Below are 14,416 nucleotides of genomic sequence, written 5' to 3' on the forward strand. Positions count from 1 at the left end.
AGTGAATAATAATGTTCATATTCATTTTTACCCCTTTCAAGAAAATGAGGTCATATCTGCAACTAAAAAACAAAGTGAAAAGGACAAACTGACATCAGGCCCAGATATGATCCCATCATTTTTGTTGAAGGATTGTGCAGGAGCATTGGCAAAACCTTTAACGAGAATTTTTAATTCATTTCTGATATCTGGAACATTCCCAGATATTTGGAAATTAGTTAAAGTATGTCCTGTATACAAAAGTGGTGAAAAATCATATATAGAGAATTACAGACCTATATCTATTTTATGTATGTTTTCTAAATGCTTCTGTTCAACGGCAACTATCTCAACATCAACATGGATTTGTTACTAAGCGTTATACTGTTACAAACCTAGTCATTATTACTCAATTTATTTCCGAGGCATTAGATAACACTGGCCAAGTTGATGTTATGTACACGGATTTCTCTAAAGCATTTGATAAAATTGATCATGTTATCTTGCTCATTAAACTGATGAGTTTTGGTTTGTCGAATACTGCCTGTCAGCTGATGCAATCCTATATGACATGTAGAAAACAATTCGTCTCCTATAACGGTTATAAATCTAGAACATATATAGCTTCTTCTGGGGTGCCTCAGAGCTCCAACCTAGGTCCTCTTTTGTTTTCATTTTTTATTAATGATTTATGTGAAAGTTTAGCTTGTGAGCGGTTATGCTTCGCGGATGACTTGAACTTATTTTCTATAATTGTGGAAGTAGGTGATTGTGTAAATCTTCAATCTCAATTAGAATTTCTTATTGCTTGGTGTAGCAATAATAAATTGAAACTCAATGTGGAGAAATGTAAAGTAGTGAGATATATGATTCATATCTGCTGAGATGTAATGAGATCAAAGACCTAGGGGTAATATTAGATTATAAATTAACATTTGGTAGACATATTTCACAAAAAGTTTCAGAATTCCTCAGAGCTTATGGTTTCATTGCTAGAAATTGCAGAAACTTTCATAATATTAAAGCCATGAAGCTGTTGTATTTCACCTACGTACGTTCGAAGATAGAATATGCAAGAATCGTCTAGAGTCCATTCTATGAGATTCATAACATAGCCATTGAAAGAGTCCAAAGAAAGTTTTGTAAATTTCTAATTTCCAGAATAGATGGTTCTTACCCTGAGAGAGGTATCAGTAATGATGTCATATATGAACGTTTGGAACTTTTTAGTTTAGAGCATCGCCGAAAATTTGCGTCGCTCATATTTTTATTCAAGTTAGTGAATGAGAGAGTTGACTGTCCTAAAATTCTTGAACAAATTAATTTCAATGTACCACGGCCAGCTTCACGATCTCAATCCATTTTTAGACCTCTCAGAGCAAGAACTGACATTATGCTCAATTCCCCAATATATGTTATGTGCACAAATTTCAATAGCATTTGTGCCCATAGTGATGCATTCTTCAGTAACCTTCATAACATTATTAGAATTGCTAACATGTACTTGAGGTAGGTAATTAGAATTAGTTTTTCTTTTTTGTTCATTTTATTTTTCGTGTATGGTTAAGTATTGTGAGTAAAATTTTATATTGTCCTGTGAATGGGTAACTGTTTTTCTCTCAATCAAACAATTCTTATACTATTACTTATGATAGTTATGTAGTAAAAACTTGACCGACCACCTCAACAGAAATTCCAAACATCTCTGTCGTTATTCTAATAAGCCTTTTCGGTGGCTTTCTGAAAAAGGTCCGGATATCCTTTCTCCGGAGTCTTTTAGTTTGGAAGAAATCCTTCGAGTTAGCGTATTTATTGCCTCGGTTTAATTTATTTTCTCCTCCGTGTCCTTATCAATCTCACTCCTGCAAGAAAATGCCTCTGTCGTCTACCCGCTTTCCATCCTCATCCTCTGTCTCTCTCGGGATTTGCGGAGGCGTACGAAGGAAAATACAAAATTTCATACGGCGGTTGAATGTCTTAGGGCTGTTGAACGTCCACAAAATGAAAAACTGCATTGCACATGCTTCGTAAAAACAGTGAAACTTTGAAAAAGTTTATATTGAAAGGCTATATTTTTGGGAAAGAAAGTTTTTGGCCTTGTACTACTCCATCTCGATACAAGAAATGTAGGTATCTTTTAATGCAAATGTTGTGACATAGGGACAAGCTAATTGTTGTTGTTCTATTTATTCATCTTCCAGATCATTATGATATTAGACATGTCAGTAATAAAAATAACAATATATAACTATATGAATATAAATAAATAAACATATACCTATCAAATAAAACAGGCACTATACAAAATACTACAAGCGACATACTGATGCAAATTTTAAAATCATAGACAAATTATCATAAAATAACATAATATATTTATATACAATTAAAATGTTTAATATAAAAATAAGAAGGAAAAGCAGTGAGAACAAGTTATATCAAGACATCCCTTTGCAGGAACTCATCTAAGCTATAATAACCCCCGTTCGTCAATAATTCTTTGGTATGGTTCTTGAAACTTACTAAGTGTAGGTCCTTGACATCCTGTAGCAATGAATTACAAAGTATGATGCCGTTATACCTAACAGATTCCTTGAATGTTGAAGTTTTGTGTTTTGGGATGGTCAAGTGTTTAGTTCTTGTTGTATAATTATGAGTGACTGACTCGTGATTGAAAAGAACTATGTTGTATCTCACATAAAGCAGAGCTTTATAAATATAGATACAGGGTAAAGTTAATATTTTCTATTTTGAAAATAAAGCTCTACAGCTAGATCTCGGTGTAATGTCAAATATGATTCTCATGATTCTTTTTTGTAGAATAAATACACGTCTTGCGCCAGTATAAGTACTCCACATTAGTATATTTTGAGCCATGTGAGAATAGGCCAAAGAATAATAGACCATCTTGATATCATCTAAGTCAATCAACTGTTTGAGCTGGCGTGTTGCAAATATTGCCTGGTTCAATTTTTTACAAACATGATCAATGTGAGGCTCCCAAGACAAGGTTTTATCTAAGTCCATACCTAGGAGTTGGGCTGTATCAGATAGTTGGACGTTATTAAGATTCAATGTCTTTCTCAAGGAGAAACCCAAGTGAATTATTTTATTTGCATTCAGTTCCAGTTGGTTTCTGTCACACCAAGAAACCATAGTGTCCATGACTGAGTTTATATTGAATTCTAACTCATCTATTGTGTTACCAGACACGGATATGGTAGTGCCATCTGCGAACATTACGGTGTAACCATGTTTGATATATTTCGGGAGATCATTAAATTGAGGTTAGGATTCTCAGGTAACAGTAACCCAATCTATATAGCAACGTAGAGAGATTTATCCAATCCGGACAGCTAAATAAAAGACCAATCTACCAAGTCTGATACATTAACTAATTTATACCATATAATACTTTCTATACAAAAATTATAATTAGACCTCGTAAATTATACCCCGCCGCCCATGCTATACAAAGAAACAGCCGACGTTCGGTAACTATTTAGTTTTTATGCCATTCGAATTGACTTGCAAGCACTATGTAAACTATAATTTCACTCAGGACCTAACTCGACCTAACGGAAAATATATATTTAGTTGATGCTTGAAAAATATTTCAAAAAATACATTCTGAAGACGACACTTGTGTGTGTTCTGGACCTTTGTATTTGACGTTGTGTTTTTGACGTTTGGTTTCTTTGCATTTGGCACTGCCTTTTGCTTTTGAATTTTGTCTTGGTTGATCTTTGCAACCTGAGAACTGGGTATCTGTATCTGTAGAGTATCTGTAATGGGACCCATTATACATCCTCCCGAGGACTTGTCCTCCTGGGTCATTGTCCATCCTGGACAGGTCACTAGGAGACATCTCCTTTATAACGGCAGGTGTAGGCCAAAACTTGCCGTAAAGACACTCTCTTATTGAGAATAACTCATGACACTCGCATAGGACATGCCTGACAGTATTATCTTGCTGTTCACACATCCTGCATAGAGGTGTGTCCACTAGCCTCATATTATGGAGGTATTTCCTTAGTTGACAGTGGAAGGTCAGAAATCCTAATGTAGAGCGTAAATTTTTCCTGGTCATCGCCAGATATTTCTTCGGCGTCATCTTCCCAGAGTTGCCCAGGATGATCCAGGCAAGACTGCATCCTTTGATTCTATCCCATCCCTTTAGGAATTGAACATGGATTTGACGTTTGGATAGTTTTGCAATTGATGAAGTCATCAGGTAATGAGTGTAACTGGGTCCTAAAATTCTTAGTCCAGACGCTTTCTCAGCTAAAGAGCCGGCAATGTGATTACCTTCACTCCTGTCGTGTCCTTTAACTCACTTCAGGATGATGTTTTTATCTACCGAGGCTTTGGCTAAATCTTGGTGGCACTCTAGTACTAGCCCTGAGGTAACACATTGTTTTTTCAAGGCTAATAGGGTTTGTCTACTATCAGTGCAGATTGTTATATTTTTTTACCAGAAATTCCTTTCCTGGTTCTCTCTTTTGTGGCGATTGAGATACCTACCAGTTGTGTTTAAACCAGGCTGTGATTTTTCTCATTCCCCACTTAATCTTCAGGCTTAGTGATCTGGAGTAAACTCCTCATCTTGAGCCTTCTTTGCATTTTGAGACGTCTGTATATATGCGTATTGCATTTGTATAATATGCCTCTGTGTTCTCTTTTATTTGTATTTTGTAGGGTTTATTAAACACAAACCTAGGTTCAATTACATTAGTGGCTGCCTGCTGCCGCAGGTGTTGCAGTAAGCGCTTCTCGCCAAAGTCTCAGAACTGGGTATTCCAACTAAGGTTTCACCGTAACCTATCATTATGTGTAGATCCCATTGCCTTCTTGGCATGAGCTCTCGACATTTGTGGGACTCAGTTTGGCGAAGAAGCCAAAGAGCTTCGAAATTTGATTCAAAATTCGAAACTCCAAGTACAGTACTCAAAGCAGAAAACAAAGTTTGTTCAAATTTGCACAAACAACACCGAAAATTGTGCCGGGTTGGTGCATCTGCATAGTGTTCATCAAAGAAAACTGATCCAACGACGATTTTTGTTGAAATTCTGATCTTCTTTTTCAAAGATATTTTCTACATCTCAGAACTATCTGTTATCTTTCTTGTCTCAGATTTCTTTCCTAACTGAAGAGACAAATTAAAGTCAAAGCAAGCCACATCCACTGGTTTTCTGATCTTAAACACGTCCTCTTTGTTGCGGATGTAAAAGAAGAAAAATTTGAAAAAGAGGTTCAGACCATCTTCTAGACCAGGGGTCTCGAAACTACGGCCCACGGGCCAAATGCGGCCCGACAGTGTCATTAATCCGGCCCGCGACAGCCAATGATTTACTGTCATCAATCTGGCCCGCGACAGTCAATGATTACCTAATTGTTGTTACTATTGCTGTGATAAGTTGAAGAAGAAAACACAGAATGATAATTACTCGGTTTTATTTACTTGCAAGGCAAAACTTAACGGCAAAAATGATGACAAAGAAAACCTAACTTAAGTATCTAAGTTCAAGCATATTAATAATTAACAAATAATTGAAATGAATCACAGTAAAACAAAAACACTAATGAGATTTATGTAATTGTGATTTTCCACCGACAATACTTTGTAGTTGTGGATCCATTTTACTTGTACCAATTATCAAAAGATATTTAAGATTCTCATCGGTTAATTGAGATCTGTAAACATTCTTTGTGTACTTCATCTTGGAAAACGTTTTCTCACACAAGTAAGTAGTACCAAAAACACAAAACAACCCACGAGCAAATTTATGCAAATTATCAAATTGTTCCAATGGAAGACTCTTATAAAATTCCCACAAAAATGAATTTTGATATTTGTTCTTAAGCATATCACTGCACCGTTAATCAATAATTTCCATTTGGACTTCCGGAGCCAGGGTTTCTTTTCCATACTAACAAATCACACCGCTAGCCTTTTTTATATGCAATTATTACTGCCATCTCAAGGTGATCGGAATACACTAGCTAGAACCAGAACTTTCTCGAACCAACGCGGTAATTCCAAATATTCAATTACGCCTAATGCCACCTAGCGGGTAGCTGAAAAAGATAGTACATAGTGTCACATACACAATAATAATTGAAATGCAAAACAAAGTATAAGTTTGCTTAGGTCACGCACTTTGCGACTATCCTAGTCTAGAAATATAGTTAAGGGCAGAAATTGGCCCTAGGGACAAACTGAAAAAATCATTATGGCCCGAAGGCTTCAAAGTTTGGAGACCCCTGTTCTAGACCATCTACTGACTGGCGAAACGAGCATCGACAGTAGTGCTGCAGTTCTGGTATGTGGAAAAAGTGCTTTCGTGAAGCACCAAACACGGTTGGAACAAATGGAAAAAGGTTAATGGGAAGAGTAATATTTTTGAAAATGAGGATACTTCAAGGTTACTTAGATTTATTGTTACCTTATTATTCGATTTCATCGATCATAATGATTCAGTTTTATTTTCGAACTGTCTTCCCATCCATTATTTTTTCTACCGATAGGTTTTAGTAGAAATAAAAATGTATTGAGTAAGAGTGTTGGGAATCAATAAATATTACTTTGTTCAATATATTCGAATATTGAACCATCAATTTGATTTAATCACGAGTGTTCTCAATTAATCTGTGAAAGGATCATCCCATTTTATCTTCAATAATGATGGATCAATAGACTCAAGCAAAACGTCATATTAATTAAATATTGATTTTAATTAAATGCTAATTGGATTTATAAATCGAAGTGTGTGAGGCTGATGACACCTAATTAATGTTTACTGAAGGTCAAGTTTCGGGATTAAATCTATTATTTCAGATTCAAAGAGAAATCGTAATCATAGGGTAGACGAGAAAAACAATGAATATTTGAGTGTGTTTTATTCAGTTTCCTCCACAGATATTTTCAAAGGATCCGCCTCCAGTCGTTTGTAAATCATTACAACATTTCTGTAGAAATTGCAGGACATGTGATACATAATATATAAAGAACACTGCGATTGTGGAAGAAAATTAGACGTGAGATTGAAAAACTCAGTGATAGTGAATAAGACATCTCTGACAAATAAACATATCTTGCTGAAAATAAATAATACGGCTTATTGTATTATACGAAGGAGTGAAGCGATAGGCTGCGGGTACGAAAATGGCGACGGCCGAGTGTTGGCGAGGCGACGCAACTGCGGAATCGTGGCGATGCATATAACATCGACAGTATAGGTGACGCGCACGAAACGAGAGGTGGCAAAGTTTTGAAAAAAAACTTTCTTTACATTTAGTTCAAAGCCTTGGAAGAGAAAGTGACATTGAAACCTTATAGAAAATAACAAAAATAGCAAGTCATGATGAATCGCTAACCCACACCTCAGTCAACCCGATATTCTTTGGAATCAACGAATCTCCGTTTTGTGAAATAAGATTGGTCTAACCTCCCACCACCAATAAACGAACCTGAAATCTGTTGGTCTCCCTGCAACCATGAGTTGGAAAGTCTACTTCAAACTGTAATATTTCAGTGAATACTCATTCAATTCGTTCGAAATAAGCGTGATTTGGATTAGTGCACTTTAATCAACGTAACACGAGTCAGCTAATTCCGTCAGTATGAAAATTGCGTACTCGGGATTCGATGAAGTCGACGAAGGCCGTTTGGGCCTGATCCTGATTGGCGAAGTGCTTGAAAAGCATCAATGTACAGAGTGGAAAACTCTGCCCGCAAGGGTTTATTGTGGCTCACACCTATTCACATTCGACCAAATAAACCCAGCTTCTTAACGAAGTCGATTAGTTCGTATAGTGAGTGGTCTTTCAGGTCAGAAGGTAAGAGTACGGCTCTGCCGAACTCTAGTAGGAGATTTGAGCCTCCTCCCACCACTATGACGTATTAATTGCTTTTTTCTGTTGTTGTTTAGTGAAGTCAAGGCGATGTGACCTTGAAGTGTCTGGTGCATGGATCGTTCAGAATTTTTTTCCGGTTCTAAGTCTCCCCTCACCACTATGACGTATTAATTTCTTTTTTGTTGTTGTTGTTTAGTGAAGTCAAGGCGATGTGACTTCGAAGTGTATGGTGCATGGATCGTTCAGATTTTTTTTTTCATATGAGATTGTGTGTGTGTGTGTGTGAGAGAGAATACACGATACAGGGTTTCATCATGTGCTTGTCTATGTACAAACATACGTCTGCATACTTCGAAGATCCTCCAAGTAATGAATGTTCCATCGGTGTGAGCCTACCAAGTTAGTAGTGGTGTGACGTCACAGCAGCAGCAACCGTTCAACGGTAAGATAGCGAGATGTTCACTCCACGACGTGTGGCTGAGTAATGCGTATTCATCGGTCTACCCTCACCTCTCTCGATGCGGTGAAGGCTGTGACGTAACGGATCGCTCTACCCCAGCAGCAACCTTTCAACGGTAGGAGAGCTAGATGTGCACTCTACGGCGTGTGGTGGAGTAATGCGTATTCATCGATGTGCCCGTACCTTCCTCAATGTGACGATGGCTATGACGTAACGCATAGCTCTACCCTCACTCTCGATGGTGACGCGCAGGCGGCAAGAACTGTGCTATTTAAGCGCGGGCGAGTGTTGGTTATGTCAATTTTCATCGAGTGAGTTAGTGAGAACATATCATAGAAAATTTATTTTTGTTAATGTGGTGAATCTTTTACTCGTAGTGACAACCTTCGTCGTCATCAGCTCCAGAGTTGCCAAGGAGGTCCATCAGTCAAACGAGTGAGATTAGATGACGCTGCAACACCTATGTACACATGTAATTGTTGTAATGGGACGATTCCATTGATTCAAGTGAATTCTCACAATAGAAATCTGCAACATAAGAATAATGCATGTGTACAATTCAGTGATGGTGTTCAAATTATAAAGAGTGCCTTCAAGCGTCATATTGCTACATACAGGGTGCAGAGTCCCCAGCAGGGCAGGCACAAAGTATATGCTCTGCTGTTTCATCGTTAATGAGGTAGTCGAATAGTCAAAGTGCAAGATTCCCATCTTGATACCCGCGATAACCTTCCTATATGAGGGTTTTTGCAAGTCAGCTACACCTGACGATGCCTTAGATTCGCCCGTGCAGGGCTTTTTTGCCTCTGGTTTTGGTGAATCATCACTTGTGCGCAAACGTTTGCTAACCTGCTCATGGGGGGTTTGTTCCTCCACCTGAGACAGATTCTGCGTACGCCGCTCAAGAATTTGATGCAAGGCGGTTTCATAAGGTACCTCGCTCTTGAGGAGACGACTCAGTCGTTTCGTGACTGCACCACCAAACTTTTTTTTCAGGTTCAGTTATTGGATCAGGAGTTGGAGAGTTGAGAAGCTCTCGCTCCTGAACTAAATTCACAGGGAGGTCAGTTGGAGTCGGCAAGAATTTTTAAGTTCACTCTGTCCTTGAAATTTCACGAGTAACTAGGGAGAGACGGTCCATCACGGCAGAGCCCTGCATTACCGATGCTACGACCAGAGGGCGCCCGGTATGTCGAAGGTTCCGTAGTGACAGCTGATAGGCTCAGCGTCATTCATCCTCCCGGCACGGATACACACACCTTAGGATCGAGCCATTGTTCGGATGCCATTCAGTTAGGGAATATCAGAACCACAAATGATTCTGTTATTCCCGTATCCAGCGGGTCTACGTGGAAGCAGGCATCCGACGGCCGGTTTGCTCACCCCCACATCCCAAGCCAATGCACTCGCCAAAAACAGCATGCACAGTGGGTCAGGCAGTGAAAGGTCAGGACAGTCAACCCGCCAACTCTCGGATGCAAGAATACAATCTTCTCCTTATCGACTCCCGAGCTCTTTCAAAAACACTAGGATCTTTTCTGATTGTGTTACACCCAGCCATTATTCGATTTCTCAAATCTTCCACATCTTCCTTTGTAATCGGAATGTTGTTTGTTTGAAGGTATTGACAATGTTTCGTGGTGTATTTCATCAGTTCGCACTTCCATTGTCTATTATAATATAAATTGATTTGAAATCCGTGAAAAAAAAATAAAAAAGATTAACCGAAGATAACAATTTCATTGAATGAAAAACTGAAAATTACAAAGAAATAACGTATAAGAAACAACCACAGCGAGGAGAAACCAGCAAATCCGGAATAGTAGAGCATGTTTGGGATTCATCAATATAATATCAAGTGTGCTCAAGCTGAAAAAATCCACAAAAAGGAACACTGGTTTAGGAGAAAATTCAAAGAAGCCGCGTATATGCTGTCCAACAACGCATTTAGTCAAGCTAGCGTAGAGATACGTAACATGGAAACCTCTATAGTCTGGTTCACATGAACTCGATTTAGCTCTTTTTGGTGACATTTTTCAGCCCTGTCCAAAAATTACGACTAAGGTGTCATTCGATTCGTATTTTTGCCTAGAAAGTTTAAGGAAAGGTCCGAAAACGTGCCGATAAAAATTACAAAAGTTATAAACAATTAAGTGAAAAAAAAATGGGGCTTTAGTTTTTTCTTAATATCTCGGAAAATTTTCAAAATTTTGGAAATTTGAAAAAAGATTTGATAAGATCAATGAATTTGCATAAAAAAAATCCCGACTCCCGAAACTGTATCTCGATTATTTATAATTTTTACAGAGCCCTGAAAATAGAGCCAAAAGCGGGTAGTCTGGCTTCCGCGCGCCTTTCGTCACTCTGACAGGAAAACAAAAAAAATTATTTAAACATATTAAATGTATTGAGGAATAAAAAAATTCATGTAATGTTGGAATACATCAATAAACAGTAATCCGTAGTCAAAAATTTTTTATCCCAATTTCAACGTTAATTATAAATTTGTTAATTAATAACTTTTTCTGAATTGAAAGTCAATATAAAAATCCCTATTATTATTAAACTAAAATCCTGGCATTTTTTTCCTTTGGTGAAGTTATCCTTAATAGGCAAAAAAATAGATTACCGTTGCCAAAATAAAAAAAACTGTTATTTTCTATTTTTTTTATTAACAATTGAAAATTATAATTTTATAAAAAATACATTACAATTTTTTTTTTAATTTTTTTATTGTTTCAATGTTTCATGGCTGAAAACTGATTATTATTTTTTTTTAATTTTTTACAGCTATTGTTAATACATTTATTATAAACAAATACATTGTTTATAAGCAACTGGAAATTTTTTTTGCAGTATGTTGATGGAAAAAAATCATGATTTTTAGAAAAAAAATAGTTTCTAAAAAAATTTCTTTGTTGCTAAAAAATGCGTTTGTTAATTAACAATCGTTTTTTGCAACTAAATATTAAAATTAAGGAACCGTTTTTTTTTTAAATCATAAATCCTATTGTTCTTTAAGGTTTAGAAAAAACTTTTTTTTCATTCTTTTTTTAATTGTTTATTTAATAAAAATGTTATAAACAAATTTTTTTTATTTTATTTTATAATAAAAGTAACTGTGTTTTTTTCAATTTCTTCTATTTTTTATAAAACTTTTAGTATTGCGATATTAAAAAAAAACACATAGTTACTTTTATTATAGAACAAAGTATTAAAAAAAAATTGTTTATACCAACTCCCGCCAATCGGTCATCTCCCGCTGAAACCAATGAAGAATTTTAAAATTCCAAAATTGTTATTGTCGAAATTATTTTCAGCCCCGTATCTTCAAAACAAAGCATTTATCAAAGAACAAAATATCCTCAGAATAGTCCAAGGAATAGTTAATTAATTTTTGCCGCATGTTTAATAAACACTTTGTATAGTGTTACTTTATAAAAGTGACGAGAAAATAGAGAAGAAGAAAATTATCAGCTCAAGAATGAATACAAGTTAACTGAATATCTTTTCACTAAAAAAAGTAGACAAATTGTAAGACTTAATATAAATTTTTATGATTCCGTACTTTTCATTTGGATATCTCCAAGGAAATTAAAATTTCATTATTCTGAAACATTCATTCCTTGATTTCCACATCACTGCTCGTTTTTCATTACTCTCATTCCCCTTACTTCTCCCCTCGAACTGTCTAATATAGTTCCAGACTTTTCTTTCGTTAACTAATAATATCTCATAGTTCCTCCTACACGAGTTGGAGTAGTTAGGAAACTCGAAGTAACAACTTCATCTAAGAAGATTGAGTGACAGCAAAAAAAGCCCGATATTAATTGAACTCGAGCTTTCAATGATTTCTACAACTACCTAAGAATTGTCGCTGTAGCGGATATCAATCAGAAATTCCATCAAGCCGAACCTATTGGAAGTGTATCGAGATAAGATTATGGCGGAAGCGATAAAAAGCTTTCATTAAAATTCGCTGAATATTACATGGCTTTTATATCCTTTCTATCTTCTTGTAGCGTCGAATTTTACGTCAGGCCGTCAATCGGAGAGATAGGAACAAGGCGTGAGCTAATAAAAAATATATAATGATGTATTCATCAGGACATGGATGAAAGGAGCTCGCAGGAAGTGACTGCGAGTCACTTCCTGCGAATATATATATATATATATATATATATATATATATATATATATATATATATATATATATATATATTATATATATATATGAAATTAGAGATAATATCACATACACGGATCAAATACCCGGAAAAACCAGTTCAGCATATTCCTATCCGTGAAAACTTCAGATTTCATATATATATATATATATATATATATATATATATATATATATATATATATATATATATATATATATATATATATATATATAATGTAGAAAGGTTAATGCAGTCAAGCATTCAAAAAATAAATAGATAATTACTCTTTGATCATTCCCATATTGATTTCAATTTAAGAGCCACCGGTATACAGCTGTTTCAGCCTATTGGGCATCGTCAGTACCGAGCAGGCGGTCCTCGATTGAAGACAAAATGAGAAAAAACCAAGAAAGTACTTGATAAAATTAGCTGCGTAAACGCAAACGAAACCTATTGGTGTGACACCCAAGTCAACTTGTCAAGTTTTTATGTCAGTGTTGGTGGTTTGACCAATCAACCGACAACTGCGGTAGCAGAAATTTGGGAAGCTAACCTGAAATGCCATCGGAAAACGAATCCACATGTTTCTAGAAATGATATGAAATCTAGAAAGGTTAATGCAGTCAAGCTGCTGAAAAATAATTTCATGAAAATCAAAAAATAAATAGATAAGTACTCTTTGATCATTCCCATATTGATTTCAATTCAAGAGCCACCGGTATACAGCTGTTTCAGCCTATTGGGCATCGTCAGTACCGGGCAGGCGGTCCTCGATTGAAGACAAAATGAGAAAAAACCAAGAAAGTACTTGATAAAAATAGCTGCGTAAACGCAAGCGAAACATAAGTGGAACCACCTATTGGTGTGACACCCAAGTCACCTTGCCAAGTTTTTATGTCAGTGTTGGTGGTTTGACACTGCACTGGTTTGCACTGGTTTGACAATGCATACAGACTGTTTTCTCTGCATTCCCTATCAAAAAATTCCTTCCATACCAATATATGAATTCTTCTGCTAAATTATTCAGTTTTTGTTGTAAGCCTTTGGACTATTTGAATCAATGGCCAATGTAGTATCATCTGCATAGATAACTACTGAATCTGAACTAATATAGTCAGGTATATCGTTTATGAATAACAAAAAAATAAGAGGCCCAAAGATCGATCCCTGAGGAACTCCCAGGCCCATCTCTCTCCAGAACTCCGATTTTAACTGATATTTTCCTGGAACGCATGTATACATCAGGCATGACGAAGAAATTTCCACGAAAACCAAGAGAATATAATTTACTTTCGATTATCTCCAGGCCAATAATGACGAATGTCTTCGAAAAGCCGAAGAAAAGTGCTCCCACATATTTCATTTTATAGAGCGAATCGTATATATATATATATATATATATATATATATATATATATATATATATATATATATATATATATATATATATATATATCGATCGTTACTTGATGAAGATCCATAGTAATTTCAAAAACTACACCTCATGATTTGATACCCACAAACATAATTTGAAAAATATATCACGATATGTTTCACTAGCATAGTAGCTTTGTCAAGTGATTTGAATACTTCAAATTGTTCTTACATTACTATTCATATACTACAGGTAACCATAATTGAGGCTACCCCCAAAAAATTTCCTAAACCTCTAGTTGGTCAATTATTGAAATGTTTGAATTTTCAAGTTTATTGATTTCCATTGCTTCGAAATGTTTCAGTTTCAAACCTTTATTTACTATGTGCAAAATTTCGAACTCTTCCTTAAAGATATGATTTTTTTCTAGAAGATGACTTGAATATTTTGAATTTGTTTTCTTATTTACATAGCTCGTATGCTATTCTTGGATTCGATTCCTAAATGTTCTGCCAGTTTGACCAATATATACCTTAGAGCATGTTCCACACTTTAATTGATGTACTCCTGGTTTCT

The 14,416-nt window shown here is 35.8% G+C and overlaps 1 protein-coding gene across 1 annotated transcript in view; it reads left to right on the forward strand.

Annotated features, from left to right (window-relative positions):
- The window catches only part of amon (prohormone processing protease amontillado), a 102,832-nt gene that overhangs the window by 41,418 nt on the left and 46,998 nt on the right, over positions 1-14,416 (forward strand). The window lies entirely within an intron of this gene.

Source organism: Leptinotarsa decemlineata, unplaced genomic scaffold, assembly GCF_025532065.1.
Source record: "Leptinotarsa decemlineata unplaced genomic scaffold, Ldec_3_MD MMD2_tig00026307_RagTag_RagTag, whole genome shotgun sequence".
NCBI classification, from domain to species: Eukaryota; Metazoa; Arthropoda; class Insecta; order Coleoptera; family Chrysomelidae; genus Leptinotarsa; species Leptinotarsa decemlineata.